Source organism: Dromiciops gliroides, chromosome 4 (assembly GCF_019393635.1).
Source record: "Dromiciops gliroides isolate mDroGli1 chromosome 4, mDroGli1.pri, whole genome shotgun sequence".
Classification (NCBI taxonomy): domain Eukaryota; kingdom Metazoa; phylum Chordata; class Mammalia; order Microbiotheria; family Microbiotheriidae; genus Dromiciops; species Dromiciops gliroides.
This window is the reverse complement of record NC_057864.1, coordinates 337,669,286-337,684,641: the sequence shown is the minus strand read 5'-3', so window position 1 is coordinate 337,684,641 and position 15,356 is coordinate 337,669,286. Positions and strand designations below refer to the sequence as shown.

General features: G+C 39.3%; 1 non-coding gene across 1 annotated transcript; it reads left to right on the top strand.

The window, feature by feature from the left end:
• Positions 1-222: 222 nt before the first annotated feature.
• Positions 223-329, top strand: LOC122726970. The gene has a single exon (XR_006352960.1). It is a non-coding gene; the product is annotated as a U6 spliceosomal RNA (small nuclear RNA).
• Positions 330-15,356: the final 15,027 nt, after the last annotated feature.

The following is a 15,356-nucleotide window of genomic DNA, read 5'->3' as shown; positions in this document are numbered from 1 at the left end:
TGCATCCAGAGAAAGAACTGATAAATGGATGTATGTATAGAATAATTTGCATACACACATATATACACATAGATATGTATATATGGGTGTGTGTGTATATACATACAAACATACATACATACATACATACACACCTCTTTGGGTCCAACCGTCTCTAAGATGGGGGGGAGGGAAGAAAAAAGAAATTTACATGATAATTTTGTTGTATATTTGAAAGGAATAGTGCTCGCTTTGGCAGCACATGTACTAAAACTGGAATGATACAGAGAAGATTAGCATGGCCCCTGTGCAAGCATGACACACAAATTTGTGAAGCGAAAGGAATAGCAAGTCATACATAGTAGATTTACAGTTTTGTGTGCAATTATCTTTTTTATTGTACTATGTTATGGAAATGCTTATTTTAGTGCATAAATTAAAAACAAAACTTAAAATTTTAAAAATCATGCATATATCTGCGTGTAAATATGTTTAAACACATATATACAATTGTACTTCAATATAATTGGCTTCTTTTATAATCCCATGTATTTTATTTTATGCATCTAAAAACATTATTCAGAGATTGGGGGTGTCATAGGTTTCATCAGACTTCCTAAAGGGTCCATGACACCAAAAAGGTTAAGAACTCTTGTTCCAGCCTTTCTCACTTCTCTTCTGCCTGTATAGATATTCAACTAATATCAACTCTCTACCCAAAGACTCTCCTTTCAATTCTACTTACCATCATTTAAATGTTATACTCATCATTTAAATGTTTTCCTCCCTGTAGCCTCCAGAAAGATAAATGGAATGAGACATTCTCCTAGTTAAATGAACCTGGGATTTGAGCCCGCAATCTTAAACCTTCTCATCATTTGGTCTGCCTAAATCAAATAAAAGGCCATAACTTTATCCTTTCCAGGTTAGCAGGTAGAGACAAACTAAGAGAAAAGGCAAATTCTTCAGGACAGCCCTTTTCTCCTCTCCCTCCACAACCTTCACACACCCAGGTTGTTAACAAATGCCCTCAGTGCCAGGGAACATGTCAAGGCTACCAAAGATACTTGTTTTCATCAACTTTAGGATATGGTCTTCATGAATTCCGGAGGCCAAAAGGATCATTACCTGGTTGCCATTTTGGATTTCTTTTCAGATGACAGACAGTCTAGCCCTTGGTTCAGTTTGATGGGGCCTGCCAGAGTTTGTGGTCTGTTGACACAGATGTGTAACCCTTGACTCTAAGAGCCAGTTAAATGGGACTCTCTCATCATTGTCTGAGATTGATTATGAAATGTCCCAAACCCATGTGAGGGGCAGGAGAAATACGTAAGAGCTGGAGAGAAGACAGGTCCTCAAATCTTCTGACTTTTAGCTCCAAGGAAAAAGATGAGCCATCACAACCTCTCTCTCTTTGGATATCTGAAGGGAAAGAAAGACTTTGGGCATGTAAAGAATTAATCGTTATTTGAGGTTTTTATGACCCTATCTTTTGGCTAGAATTAAAAAAAAACAAAAAACCTTTGCGCACGCACTGACCTCTGGGGCTCCGCAAAGGGCACGGTGCTCTACCCACTGGCTATAGTCATTGCCATGGCGCTGGCACCTCACATCATCACCACTCGCCAACACCTACATTGGCCTGGCAAAATTATAATGATTAGAAGCCTAGTGAGGGCAGTCATGTGACTGTCAGAGTGGCCAGCCAATTGGCTGGGGGCTGTCTGGGGCCTGCTGGGAAAAAGGGAGGAGATTCACCATTCTAGCTGGAAGCTGGAAAGCGACAGGATTCTGCTGTGTATTCTCAGCTGATTCCTGGGCGATAGTGTTATTCAGGTTGTATAATTTCCCTTTCCCCATTTTATTTCCTTTTCCTTGCTCCTACTGATCCTGTTTGTGTTTTTTTTTTTTTAAGTTCATTCTTGTTAAATAAATCCTGCTCTGTTTTGAGGGAGGCTGCCAGTATCCTTCCTTGCCCCAATATTGCGGCGAGCTGCATAGCTAACACTCCCCAATTAAAAATTGGTCTCCACAGGTAGAAGCCAATATGTAGAGGAGCTACTCATCCCTCTTGTACCTTCACCAGCCTGCTACAATAAAGACTCTGCTCAATTGACAGAGGGAGTCTCAGATCTCACCCAAGGGGAAATTCTCCAGAGTTCTCTTGCTTCCAAAGGGAGAGCTTATTCACCCTATATTGTCTGCTATATATTCTCCTGTGTATACTTTTTCTTATTTTTGTTTTACTATTGACTTGGATAAATGGATTTAGTTGCTATTTTCCTTGTGTGTTCAGTTGTGGAACTAGCATTTGATGGGAAGAGAATAAGCCTTGAATATATAATATCCCATTAAGGGATAGAGAGCAGGGGGTGTAAGCCTAAAAATTACTTCTAGATTAATAATATTTAAAGGAACAGAAAAACAGAATTCTAGCCCAGGACTGCCTCCCTCTGAGGAGAGTATAGTTGCTAGCCTCCGGCCCCAACTTCCTGTTTTCCTTCCTGGCAGGAATTAAAATCTTCCTTGGAGAAGGATGGGAGGAGAAGCTAGGGATGTCTTTTCTTATCTCCTTGAAAGCTACAAGAAGACAGACACATGTGGACGCATATAACCTACAGAGGTAGAAACAAACAGTACACACACACACACACACACACACACACACACACACACACGCGCTCCTGCCTTTTAGATATTAAAAACTAAAGGGTAAAAAAAACCAACAAAATAAAAACAAAACAAAAACGAAAAAACAAATGGGACCGCTAGGTGGCGCAGTGGATAAAGTACTGGCCCTGGATTCAGGAGGACCTGAGTTCAAATGTGACCTCAGACACTTGACACTTACTAGCTGTGTGACCCTGGGAAAGTCACTTAACCCTCATTGACCTGCAAAAAACAAACAAAAAAACTAAGGTCTAAGAGGAGGATTTGAGAACAAGATTCAATGAATACTTAATTAATAACCAACATGAAGCACTTCAGGCACATTTTTAAAGTATCATGATGCACTCATAAAAAGTATTGAGTGGTGAAACAAGAGATGAGAACTCTAATCTTGATGGCTACAGACTAGCTATATGACCTTGGGCAAATAATTTTACCTCCATGAACTTAGTTCCTTCCCTTCCCTTCCCTTCCCTTCCCTTCCCTTCCCTTCCCTTCCCTTCCCTTCCCTTCCCTTCCCTTCCCTTCCCTTCCCTTCCCTTCCCTTCCCTTCCCTTCCCTTCCCTTCCCTTCCCTTCCCTTCCCTTCCCTTCCCTTCCCTTCCCTTCCCTTCCCTTCCCTTCCCTTCCCTTCCCTTCCCTTCCCTTCCCTTCCCTTCCCTTCCCTTCCCTTTCCTTTTCCTTTTCCTTTTCCTTTTCCTTCCTTCTTTTCTTTTAGGCAATTGGGGTTAAGTAACTTGCCCAGGGTCACACAGCTAGTAAGTGTCAAGTGTCTGAGGCCTGATTTGAATTCAAGTCCTTCTGACTCCAGGGCCAGTGCTCTATAACTTAGTTTCTTTATCTATAAAATTGGAGGTAGGATCAAATGATTTCTGAAGTCTATTCTTCTTTTATGGTTCTAGGGCAAGGAGAAAGGGCAGAGTACAATGAATGGGACCAAGACCCAAAGCCTGAGGACTTTTGTTATTGGCCCAAGGACAGTGAGTCTATACAAGATATGGGTATATATGCTGCCTATGCTGAGCCTTCTAGGATCATCAATGAGAGGGAAAGATGGGATAAGAATCCTCTATCCCAAATTTTAAAAAGCTACAAAATGGATGTCTCTATACAGATACACAAAGGAAGGTGAGCCAGAAGTCTCAAAGCAAGCTTGTGAATTTGACTTAAGTCTCCCAGAAACTTTGTGGGAAGGATAGAGTGTATGCAAAATGGTATGATGTCTGCAAATAGATAAAAGAAGGTAAAGTAACATTGCATATTAAGAAGAAATAATAATAATAATCACCTTATTTATAGAACACTTTCAGGTTTGCAAAGCACTTTATATGATTTATCTCATATTTCCCTCACAACAACCCTGGGAGGTAAGTGGTATTATTGTCCCCATTTTACAGATGAGGAAACTGAGGAAGACTGTGGTTAAGTGACTTGCCCGGGGCCATACATCCAGTAAGTACTTTGAGGTAGAATATGAACTCAGATTTTCCTGACTCCAAGTCCAACAGTCTCTCCACTTTATGACTCAATGCAGTGTTAGGAAATCCAGGTCCTGGTGGGGAGATACAGGAAAGAGAAATTGATTGAAGATTAATGGAGATAGGTACCGAAGTGATATTGTTATAGGGTTATACTATAAATGATCCAAACAGAAGGAGGAAATAGATGAAGAGGTTGGGAAATAAATTTTATACCTGCCACAGAAACATGGTAGTATAATGTAAGGGACTATTTATCTGGATATCTCTGGTATTCTCTCTCTGCCAAAAGTAGAGCAGCTGGTATATCTAGGATTTCCCTTACTAATAATTTTATCCTCCAAAGGATAAAGGAAAAATTAAAAAGGGAAACTATATCCTGCATCTGATTCTGACCAAAAAGGAGGTATACTGGTTATTAAAGAAGGAACATCAGAAATCCTGGGCACAAGTGACCACTAACTACATGGTAGAGTTTGTGATAGTGAAGGAGACAGATCACTTTGGTTGTACATTCTCTCACATGTGCCCTAGATTTGGAGAGAGATTTCGAAGGGCCCATAGCCTACTCTTTTGAAGTATAGATTGACCTGAAAGGGATAAGAAGCTCTCAAGAATGAAATTTGGAAGTTTCAAGCAAAAAATATTCCAATGAGGAGGAAAAGGGAGAATAGCTCAATGAGACCAATGTAGATACACCGGGAAATAATTGACAAATGTATGTAATGATTGGAATGACGACACCTACTGGAGACTTACTATAGGAAAACTCCACCATGAGGAGAATGCCTCAGAGGGCAAGGCCATGCGGCTTTTCCTTGGCATCAGAAGTAACATTTGCACATGGGTACTGTCCACCAAGGCTACTAGCCAATCAACTTGAAGAGCCTCCCATTTTCTGGGAAGGGACAGGAAGGAGGAAGGAGAGCCTACACAGAGAGCTCTCTCTCTCTTTTTGGGTTCCTGACTTGATGGTGGTGGTGGCGGCAGAGGACTTCACAGGAAATTTGAGGAAAGATAGGAATGCCAGGCTGTTGGAATTCTGTTCTCAATCTTTCTCTTTCTATCTTTCAATAAACCCTTAAAAACCTAAACTTGTTTTATCAGTGATTTTAGTCAGTTTTCCCCAAAACTGGGGATTAATTTTCTTTTAAAAATATTTTATTTCTGTCCAATTACATGTAAAAGCAAATTTTAACATTCTTTTTAAAAACAGTTTTGAGCTCCAAATTCTTTCCCTCTTTCCCTTCTTTGCCCTTCCCTGACATCCCTACTCCAAATGTTCATGTGGACTATTTGTACCTAACCTGTAGTAGAGACTTTCAAGATAATATTGGTCTGATGAGCCACAGTTGGATACACTGTGCTTTGACTCCAACACAGTGATGTCATTTTGGTCCTCTTTGAGAACGAGGGACAACAACCATTCTCCTTCTCTAAGACAGTAAGCAATCTGATATAGGTTATACATTTGCAATCATGTAAAACATATTTTAATATTTGTCAACAAATGCATGTTTTAAAAATCATGTGTGAATAACCTAAGATAAAATAGATAATTTTAATTACATAATTTTGAAAAGCTTTTGCATAAATAAAATTAAAACATCTAGGATAAGAAGGAAAGCAGTCAACTGGGAGAAAAAAAATCTGTGTATCAAATATCCTTGATAAAGCTTTGGTAGCCAAAATACATAGACAATTGCTAGAAAAATAGAAGAAAAGCCATTCCCTAACAGATAAGTAATGAAAAGATATGAACAAATTCTCAAAAGAAGAAACTATTAACTACATCAACAACTATTAACATAGGAAATAAAAAACCCTGAGATTCTCCTTCACAATCCACAAATGAGCAAAAATGGCAGAAAATGGAAATAGTCAATGTTGGAGGGGTTGTAGAAGGACAGGAACACTAATGAATTATTAGTGGGGCTATAAATCAGTACAACCATTCTGAAAAGTAAGCTGGGACTTTTCCAAGTACCTTTGACCCTGCTATGCAGATACCCCAAGCAGGTCACTGATGAAAAGAGTCTCCTATCTTCACTGAAAGATTTGTAATAATACTTTGGGGGCTATAAACGAGATAACAAATATACAGCACTTTGCAAATCTTAAAGTGCTATTATTTTGTGTTGACAAAGAACTGGAAACAAAGTCAGTGCTCACTGATTGAGGAATGGCTTAACAAATTTTGGTACCTGAATACGATGGAGTATTATTGTACTATAAGAAATGATGAGCCTGATAAGTGTAGAGGAGCCTGGAAAGACTTCTTGAAACTGATACAAAGTAAAGCAAGCAGAACCAAGAAAACAACATGGACAATAACTAAAATAACATAAATAGAAAGAACTACCACAAAACAATCAAAAACAAATGTGAAATGATTTTTTAAAAATTGTCCCCAAAGAAGAGAGATGAGAAAGCATCTGTCCCTCCTATCCTCTCTCTACCCCACCCCTCCTTTGCAGAGGGGCATGGGTGTGTAATGTTGCATATGATGTTAGCAGTTTTTGATATTTTGTTCAGTTTTGCATAATTTTTCTTTCTCTTTTTCTTCCTTTCTCCACATTTCTCTCTTCCTTCATTCCTTCTTACCTTTCTTTTTCTTTTCTTCCTTCCTTCCTCCCTCCCTTCCTTCTCTCTCTCTCTCTCTCTCTCTCTCTCTCTCTCTCTCTCTCTCTCTCTCTCTCTCTCTCTCTCTCTCTCCAATTTCATTGGTATAGGGAATCCCAAGTGAGGAAACTCCTTCTAACAATGTAGACTGATAATATGCTCTGCAACTTACAGTCTTAGTCTATGGTCATATAGCCAGTATATGTCAGAGTCAAAACTTAAATCCAGAGTCTTCTTGACACCAAGGCTGTTTCATTTACCCACTGCTCCATGATGCCTGTCCACTGGATTTTTAAAGTCAGTTACAATCTCTCTGTTCATTGAGTTTCCATTTCACAAGGAGAAAGGAAGTCTAAAATAAAGCATTGAACTTTTGGGGGAATTTCCTTCCTTGAGGCCATATTATGCCCGAAGAACCAGAATGAGGGGAGGATGGAGAGACCCCAACCTAGAGGGAATTCTGTCCTTGAAACAAGGGAACTAATGGAATGTATAGTCTATGTTACATGCAAACAATGTTTTTGATTTTACCACCCTTTTATTTCTAAGAATCACTAAATCCCAAAATTTAAGAATTGGAAAAGACCTCAGTAGCCATGCAGTCCATACTATACATGACAGTAATCACCATTAGAACATATTCACCAAGTAGTCATCCATCTACTGCTTGAATACCAACAAATAGTGGGAAAAACCTCTTAAGACAGTCCACTGCACTGCACCACATAGCTCGGTTAGGAAGTGTTTCCCGACATCAAGCTTAAATTTGTCTCTTTGCAACTTCCACTCATCATTCTGGTTCTGCCCTCTGGGGACAAATGGAACAAGGGTACAGTTATGCCTTCTACAACAAGACTTTCCCCATCAAAGTTTCAATATAATGTGGTTCAGCTTAAGAAATTAAATGGTAATTTCTTGGGAGTTTTGCAGAAGCTACAAATGACACACAAAGGCCAACAGACAATACAAAGTTTAGAAATTTAGAAATGTGTCAAATATAATATCAACCTAAATTTTACAATAAGGTACTATAAAGATGCCATAAAAGAAAAAGAAAAAGAAATTCAGATTTCTTCACTGGTACAAAAGGACAGTCAAAGAATTTTAGACAAATTTTTCTAGATTGCAAGAGCACCGCACCCTAACCTCTGTGATGTGGAAGGGATAACTATAATCCTTTCTTCATATAACAACCCTCCAAAAACCTGTAGACAGTTATCGTGTCCCCTGGAATCTCCTCATCTATAGGATAAATTTGCCCAGTTAATTTTTTTTCTTAGTAGCTAAAATAATTTATTTGTTCTTTCTAATAAATAGTAATTTTTAACTTGTACAAATAAAAAAATTTCATCCAAAGAAACCAACATGCTTTACATTAAACCTTCTCTTCTCAAACACCCTCTGAAGTATCTTGTAAGTATAACTATCCCTAATTTTTGATGAACCAAGATGGAGACTGCAGTGCAGAAAGAGTGGAAACAAGATAGAGATTGTAGTACAGAAACCAATTTTGGTTTTCTTACCAATTAACATTTGTACTTTAGGAACCCCTTTAAACCCATTTTAATAATTATGTTTCACTAATAACCTCAGAATCTGGTCCTGGTTAGTATTTTTTTGTTGGGTGTGTGTGTGTGTGTGTGTGTGTGTGTGTTTTGCTGGGCAATTGGGGTTAAGTGACTTGTCCAGGGTCACACAGCTAGTAAGTGTTAAGTGTCTGAGGTCGGATTTGAACTCAGGTACTCCTGAATCCAGGGCTGGTGCTCTATCCACAGCACCACCTACCTGCCCCCTGGTTACTATTTTTACTTAAGAAATAAGAAAATATGTCTACAGGATCACCAATACTCAGATGAAAACCAAAACTAATGCAGATTCCCAGGTGTTTCTAAAGAGTATCAATTCTAATGAATCTTAGGTCAGCTGGAGATTTTGCTAGTGACATTATTGTAGTGGCTATCAATTTTTATACCTATTTTTGTTTCAAGCCCAACTACTTCTATAATCCCAGGAGCCAGAAACAATGGTGACACCCACCATACTCAATATAGATGTACCAGTTTCCATTGGATTTCCTCTGCTTAGTGAACCTCTAATTGTCTCATGTTAGCATTTTCTTTCTATTTTTTTAGATTTATTTATTTAGAATTTTCCCTGTTATAAGTAAAAAAATAATTTTTTCATATTGATTTTTAAAAACTTTGCATTCTAAATTTTCTTCTGCCCTCTCTCCCCACCCCAAGAAATCAAGCAATTCAATATAAGTTATACATGGGTAGTCATGCAAAACATCTCCACATTGGTCAGGTTGTGAAAGAAAACAGATAAAATACCTTTAGAAAGGGAATGACAAAAAAAATGCTTCAATCTGTATTCAGATACCACCAGTTCTTTCTCTGTAGATATATTGCATTTTCATAAGTCCTTCTGATAGCCTCCTTCTCATAATTTCTTTCACAGTTACCATTGCTAACTGTATTGCTCTCCATCCTATTCCCTCCCCTTCATGTTTACTCTATTTTCTATCTTTTTTCACCCTATCCCTCCTCAAAAGTGTTTTGCTTTTTACTGCCCTTCAACCTGCCCTCCATTTATTTACCTCTTCCCCCTTATCCCCTTCCCCTCCCACTTTCCAACAGGGTAAGATATATTACTATACCCACTTGAGTGTATATATTATTCCCTCTTTGAGCCAATTCTAATGAGAGTAAGGCTCACTCACTCCCCCACTCCTTCCCCATATTCCCTTCCACTCCATAAGCTTTTTCTTGTTTCTTTTATGTGAGCTACTTTACCCCATTCCACCTCTCCCATTCCCTTTCTTCAAATGCCTTCCTCTTACCCCTTAACTTTATTTTAAAGATGCCATCATGGGGTAGATGGGTGATACAGTGAACAAAGCAGCAGCCCTGGACCCAGGAGACCCTGAGCCAAAATCTGGCCCCAGACATAAACCACCCTACCCTGCCTGCCCCACAAAAAAGATAAACAAAAATAAATGCTTTATAAATATCATCCCTTCATAGGCAGTTCATACCTGTGGCCTCTAAGTATATTCCTTTCGGCTGCGCTTATACTGAGAAAGTTATTATGAGTTAGAAGTACCATCTTCCCATGTAGGAATGTAAACAGTTTAACCTTTTAACATCCCTCATCATTTCTTTTTCCTGTTTCCCTTTTTATGCTTCTCTAGGGTCTTGTATTTGAAAGTCAAATTTTCTATTCAGTTCAGGTATAAGTCCTCTTTTTCATTGAAGTGACATTTTTCCCCTGAAAGATTATACTCAGTTTTTCTGGGTAGGTGATTTTTGGTTATAATCCCAGTTCCTTTGCCCTCTGGAATATCATATTCCATGCCCTCTGATCCCTTGATATAGGAGCTGCTAGATCTTGGGTTATCCTGACTGTAGCTCCACAGTACCTGAATTGTTTATTTTTAGCTGCTTGCAATATTTTCTCCTTGACCTGGCATCTCTGGAATTGGCTGTAATATTCCTGGAAGTTTTCATATTGGGATCTCTTTCAGGAGGCAATCAATGTATTCTTTCAATTTCTATTTTACCTTCTGCTTCTAGAATATCAGGGAAATTTTCCTTGACAATTTTCTTGGAAGATGATGTCTAAGCTCTTTTTTGGTCATGGTTTTCAGTTAGTCCAATGATTTTCAAATTCTCTCTCTTGGATCTATTTTCTAGGTCAGCTGTTTTTCCAAAGAGATATTTCATATTGCCCTCTATTTTTTTATTCATTTGGATTTACTTTATTGTGTCTTGATTTCTCATAAAGTCACTAGCTTCTATTTACTCTATCCTGATTCTTAAGCAATGGTTTTCTTCAGAGAGCTTTTGTACCTCCTTTTCCATTTGGCCAATTTGGCTTTTCAAGCTGTTAACTTTTTTTTTCATGATCCTCCTGCATGACTCTCATTTCTCTTTCCATTTTTTCTTCTACCTTTCTTACTTTTCCCTCTACCTCTCTTACTTTGTCTTCAAAGTCTTTTTTGATGCTTCCATGGCCTGAGACCAATTCATATTTTTCTTGGAAGCTTTGGATGTAGGAACTTTGACTTTGTTATTATCTTTTTCTGACGGTGTATTTTGATCTATCTTGTCACCAAAGAAACTTTTGATGATCTGATGCTTTCTCTGCCTGCTCCTCTTGCCCACCTACTTCTTGGCCCTTAACTCCTTCTTAATGTGGAGCACTACTTCCAGGATGCACTGTCCCAAGCTACAGGGGGTCTCAGGTGGTATGATTTAAAGAGAGCCTTGTTCTCAGCCTGACTGGCCTGTAAGTAAACATGGGCCACTTGCTCTTTAACCCAGGAAGCAGAAGTATGATTGAAATCTGATTCTCTGCAGTCCGCAAGCTTGGCGTGCCTGTGCCCTTCCCCTACTGGGCCTCTGTCACTCAAATCCAATTCCTGAACAACGTGCACCACCTCTGCTCCTTTAGAGACCCCCATTATTTCTCCCTGGGCAACCACTGGACCCCCTCACCAGTCCATGTGCTGAGATTCTGAAGAAGTTGCTGATGCTGAAGATTCTAAGGCTCCAGTGGCATGGCCTGCCTGGGGCTGGATTTATTCTGCAAGCTGAGCTCCTCTCTCACCCTGATATAACAGACCCTTCCAGCAGAATGTCTTTGACTGGAAAGCAATCTCACTCTGTTCTTTTGTGGGTCCTACTGCTCCAGGAGTTGTCTTATGGCATTTTTTGGAGATATGTGGATGGATCTGTTGGGAGCTCTGAGAGTCACAGCCTTTCCTCCGCCATCTTGCCTCTGCCCTGCCCAGTTCCTTTAAATAATTTTCATGACACAGACTGAAGGCCCTTCATCATCCTGGTTGCTTTCTTCTGGACATTTTCCAGCTTGTCAACATCCTTCTTAAATGGTGACTCCTGAGTTTAACACACTCCATATGAGGTCTTATGAGTTCCTCAGAAGTGACACTATCACTTTCCTATTCTGGAAGGTGTGTTTCTTTTAATGCAACCCAAGGTCACGTTACCTTTTTTTTTATCTACCATATAATATGGCTGACTATTATTGAGGTTGCAGTGCCCTAAAGCTCCCATATCTTTTCCAGAACAGATGCTATCTAATCATGCCTCCCCTATCTTGCACAGTTGAAATTCATTTCTTTTATCCAAGTACCACTGTATTTCATCCATTAGATTCAACCCAATACTCTAGCCTGGCAAGATCTTTTTGGATCCTTACTCTTGTCCAGTGTGCCAACTGTGATGTTTAAAATCTAATGTGTGTGGTGCAGCTAGGTGGTGCAGTGGATAGAGCACCAGCCCTGGAGTCAGGAGGACCAGAGTTCAAATCTGGCCTCAGACACTTAATACTTACTAGCTGTGTGACCCTAGGCAAATCACTTAACCCCAATTGCCTCACTTAAAAAAAATCTAATGTGTGTGTTCTTACCTGTCCCCACCCCCTCCAGTTTGGGGGGAGAATTAGCTAAGGTTTACTTATAAATTCAGCAACAGTTTAGGCTTTTAAACATTTGTTAAAGTATATTAGGGGTTAGCAAAGAGAGAGAGAGAGAGAAAGAGAGAGAGAGAGAGAGAGAGAGAGAGAGAGAGAGAGAGAGAGAGAAAGCCGCCTTTACCTAGCTATCCAAGATAGTGAATTTCTGAAAGTTAGGAAACCTAGCTACCTTCCTCCTTCTTCTGCCACCACGAACTCCTTTCTGAATCACAAAGACAGTTTTTCAGTTGGTTTGAGTGGAAGCTTCCTTTGGGACTGGAAGACAGGTAGTCCCCACACACAGCTCCAAGCTAATTGGCTGGTAGCATTGACTGACATGACTTACAGGCCGTTGTATGAAAAGAGACAACTTCTGGATGCCAGGAAACTTCCAGGACACTAGTCATATGCTTCTCATCAGGGGGTGACACCCTGGTTCTCACACAACCATCCCTTTCAGCTTCCTCCAAATTTGGTAAGCAAGTCATCTATGCCTTTATCCTAGTCACTGATCGAAATGTTAACTAGCACAAAACCAATCATGGATCCAGGGGGTATTCTACTGGAGAACTTCTACCACAATGACACTAAACCATTGACAATGGGTCTTTGAATCTGGGCATCCAACCAGTTATGAATCCATCTAATAGCATTTTCATAGAGTCCACACTTCTCCATCTTCTTTACAAGAATGTTAGGAGATGTTTTATCAGAAGCTCCAATAAGATCTTGGTAAACTATATCCACAGTGTTCTCCTCATCTATTAGACCAGTAATTTTGACCAAAAAATGGGAAATGAAATTAGTCTGGCATGACCTGTTCTTGATGAAGCCATTCATGTTCTTAGCAATTGTTTCTTTCTTTTGAGATGCTCACCAACCCTTTCTTTTATGATACATTCCAGAATTTTACCAACAATTGAAGTCAAGCTCACTGGTCTATTATTTTTCCTTTTTTGGAAAATTTGGACAATATTTGTACTTCTTTAATCTTGTTGTATTTCTTCCATTTACTATGATCTTTCAGATCTCCCTGACAGTGGTTCAGCAATCATATCCACCAGTTCTTTCCCGATGTAACTCACCTGATACAGGTGACTCAGATTCACTATTGTTATTAGAAGTAGTAATAGTAATAAATATTTGTTGTTGCCGCTGCTATGTGTGTGTGTATGTGTCTTCTAGTATTTAAAAATTTTCATGTGAAAGAGAGACTGGAGTTTTTCTACCTGCCCCTGGAGGACAGAATTAAAATCAGAGCTCTCTGGATAGTAAGATCTCAATGGGCACAAGTTGTGGAGCATCCTAGACTTAAAGTCAAGAAAACCTGAGTTCAAATCTTACCTCAGATACTTACTAGCTATGTAACCCTTTGCAAGTCACTTAAGCTCTACCTGCATCAATTTACTTATCTGAAAAACAATAATAGCATCTAGAGTTGTTGTGAGAATAAAATAATATAATATATGTCAAATACTTTCTAAACCATAAAGGACTGTATAAATGTTACTATTGTAATGAAAATTTTCCTGACAATTAAGAAGGAGACAGGGAGTTTCCGTTCATAAGAGGTCTTCAAGAAAATGCTGGGTAACCACTTGTTGGTAATGCTATATGGGAAATTATTGATGAGGTACAGGTTGGACCAGATGGTCTACAAAATCTCTTCCACTTCTTAAATTCTGTGAAATATGCTACAGTATCCCCATGTCCATCATATGTCTAATCATAACTCTTCATCATGTGCAGCTTTGACCTTTGGTGATTTTGACCTTTGGTGTTCCAAGATCCTCAACCACCTAGCATGAAGACACCTACATTTATCAGGGGAGGAGGAGGAAGACTAACCTCGGAAGAATATCTCTTAATCCCTTAAGATTACATAATACATGGCCCCTGTACAAGGATGACACTCAAATTCATGAAGATCACATAATAACCATTCACATTTTTATCACATTGTTGTTAACAAAGTGTATTTCTCACAACAACCCTGACAGAAGTTTTTTTGGCAGTGAAGGAGGGAAAGTTTGTATTTGCAATTCTATCATTGTAGGGAACTCCTAGTATGGAAACTTCTTCCATCAATGCAGATCAATAACTCATTTATAACTTAAAGAGAATTAATTAGGTCACTGAAACATAAGTGAAGTGACTTGCCTGTGGTCACCTAGCTAGAATAGGTCAGAGGAAGGATTTTAAACCAGTTCTTCCTAATGCCAATTTTGCCTCTCTCTGTATTACATTATGTTGCCTCCTAGTACAAGCATTATTTTTTTTAATTTAAAAAATATTATTTTATTTCCCCCCAATTACATGTAAAAACAATTTTAACATTTGGGTTTTTTTTTTAAGTTTTAAGTTTCAAATTCTATCTCTCCCTCTTCCTCCCCCCTCATTGAGACAGTAAGTAATCTGATATAGGTTATAAGTACAAGCATTATTAGCCCCATTTTACCAATGAAGAAACAGTGTCCTAAATAATTAAGTAGCTTGCCCATGATGGCATGTTAACTACTCAAGTACTTAAGTACTGGGTCGTCCTACTAGGGCTGTAATCCAGACCTCCTGACTGCAAGGCCAGTGTTCTTTCCAGTAAAGAACCCAATGACCTCTCAATAAAACCCAAATCCTGCTGTTAGGGGAGACAGTAGTAATGTATTTCCAAGACGAGGAGCGCTCCTCTCTTCCTTAGCCCTTGACCCTGTCTCTAGTAACTACAGACTTCCTTATTGATCATTAAGAAAGGGCTGGTTGTTCTCTCTGGTCACTAACGGCTCAGCTCCTAATTGCTTTATTCTCCTTTTGGGGTGTGGTATGGTGAGGAGAATTGAGATGACATGACATTTCTAAGCCATTACAGTAGAATTCCTTAAAATCCTACTCACTTCATATAGAGAACCAGGCAGCAGACAGTACGGCTACAATGTGCCCTGACACGGGGAGAAGCCCTCGTGGGCCAACGTTTCTGCCAGACTCTGAGGTGAACTTACAGAAGGGCCTCATCTGACTTCCTGGAACCTCTCATTAAAGGCCTCTGTGCACACATCAGAAGGATGGAGCAATGGGCCAGCGGGGGTGGATGTGCCAGCTAATTAGTCTATCAAACCTTCTGCTCCTCTGGAAGTCC